Raw genomic sequence first — 2,500 nt, forward strand, 5'->3', positions numbered from 1 at the left:
AAATTTAGTTCAACATAATAATCTTTTAGTTATAAGATCTTTATTTATGCAAAAATTTAATTTTTGAGAAATATGTATATATGAATATATGACTGACAAGATTGAAAATGGTGGTTTCTTATAAGTTAAGAATGTACCCACTTTTTTCTTTAGTATTTGACATATAGTATAATGCCTGCTTTGAAATGTGTATGCACTCATTGTGTATGTGGATAAGAGTGTTGCTGGGGGTGTGCCTGTGTGATTGTGTATGTATGTGAGTGTGCATATGTGTATGCATAAGTATACTTGCATATGTATGTCATACTTGCATCCTTGTGCTTATTTGACAATTTCTGTATGATCCGTATTTCATGGATAAATTTTCATATTTTTTTCTGTTATCAAATTAATAATATCCTTCTATTTCATTATATCCTATATTACATTTAGCTGCCATTGTTTATTTAATGTTTATTAATGGTGTTCATTTTTTTTTTTTTTTTGCAAGGAACATTATACCTGTCCAGTGTTTTATTGTATGGTAATTCACCTTCCCTACTGTGGACTTTCTGTTACTTGACTCAGAGGTTGTACAACTTCTACAGTTGCTTTTGTAGAAATTCTATGACCAACTGTTCTTCAGTCTATCTAATTTGTGTTTTTATTTTGTAATTTTTTTCTAATCTGATTTTTAAAACTATAGGTATAGGTTTATTCTTGGTTATTTAATTTGTTTTGTGTTTCATAATTGCATTTTTATATTTGGTATGTCTTTTTCTGGTTACATGTACATGCAAATAAGTTGCATCAAAAGTGTGCATGTTCTTCATTAGTTTTAGGTGTATGTGTCTCTTCACTGACTAATGTACCATAACTTACTCATAGCAAACTTTTAAGATAAAAAGAAGAAAAGAAATTCTGATTAAGTCCTGTAAAAAAAGTCCAAGAAGACATTGCGAGAGCTCCAGATAAGTTCCCTGAGTTCAATAACTTTTCCGGTCGTAAGAATATTGCTTTAACATCCCAGTGAACTTTTAACAGGGACCTCACCTGTTCATATAGATTTATGCATGTTTATATGATTAATTGTTATATGATTTTTTTAAATATGAATAAGTGTTTTTATAAGAAAGAATTATTATTTTTCTATGTTTTGAGGCAGTTCTTGCATGTGATTTGTATTTATTTGAATCCCTTGAACACATAATTTATACATTGTAGAGTAGTTGAAGATGCATTATAGTTAGAATATTTAGTTGGAGTCAGTGTTGTAGAATTATAGTTTCAATAGATTGTTAAATTGTAAGCATACATTATTTGGAAGACATTACATCAGGTGCACAATTTGTATATGTGATAATCAACAAGGAAGTATCTGATGGTTCTTATTACCAGTTAAAATCTTTTAAGATGTTTTGCTTTTTTCTGTTATAATATAATGATTTATTTTCTTTCGCTAATGATAACACTCCCTTTGTAAAATAATTGTCTTGAGTTTTTTGAAGGATATGTTTTTTAATTAACATTTGGATAAGAAAGAAAGACAAGTATTTTTTTTGTAATTAAGAAATCAAGAAAACTGATGTGTTAGCTCAGGGTCTGGGAAAAGTGAGAGTCATTTACCTAATCTTTGGCTTTTGATTTTGAAGTGTCCATCATTTTAACTGATGGAGAAACTAAGTGTGTTTTGTCAGTTTGAAGAATGGAATGGAAATGGTTGCCTAATGTACTTCAGTTTCGTCATATGAGAGAATGTGTTATCATGACATATTTATTCCAGTGAGTATTAAAGAGATGGTGAAGCCTCACAGTTTATGTAGCATGTTTTTTTTTCTTCTTTTTCTTTAGTAGCTAATAAAAGAAGAAAATATATATGGATGAATGATGAAATAAAAGCATGAAGAATGGATTGATTGAATGTATCTAGTCAAGGTATGGGAAAGTATGTGTCATTTCCACCTGAGTTAATGGTTAGATGTGTATTTTTGAGGAAGTGAGCTAATTGTGCAACTGAGGAGAAATGCATATATGGTCAGACATACAAAAATGACATTTACGTAAAAAGGAAAAAAAGAAAAAAGAGATTTGCAGCATAGCAATGGCTTTATTGTTCCGTGGCCTAATATTATGATATTTTATATTAATCTTTGGTACTTGATATTTTGAAATCTTGATAAACTTTGAAAAATTTGGAACTAGGATTATGTAAATCATATAGATCATTTGCACTTCAGCTGTTAGCAACCAAACATGGCCTTAATTTCAAAATATTATGCAAATATGAGAGTAGACTTATAGCCTCCTAATAAATTTGTAAATTTCCTAAACATATTTTGCCAGTGTTTCTATTTAAAAGAAAATCCTATAAAGCTATCATATATAAATTTGAAGAATGGAAGATATTTTAATCCAGTTCATATATAAAGTAATATTCCCATAGATAATGGAAAATATTTCCTATGTCTTTACTACTAAACTCTTCAAACCATTTGGGATGTCAGCAAATCTTACAAACCTG

The sequence above is a fragment of the Penaeus chinensis genome, chromosome 27 (assembly GCF_019202785.1).
Source record: "Penaeus chinensis breed Huanghai No. 1 chromosome 27, ASM1920278v2, whole genome shotgun sequence".
NCBI classification, from domain to species: domain Eukaryota; kingdom Metazoa; phylum Arthropoda; class Malacostraca; order Decapoda; family Penaeidae; genus Penaeus; species Penaeus chinensis.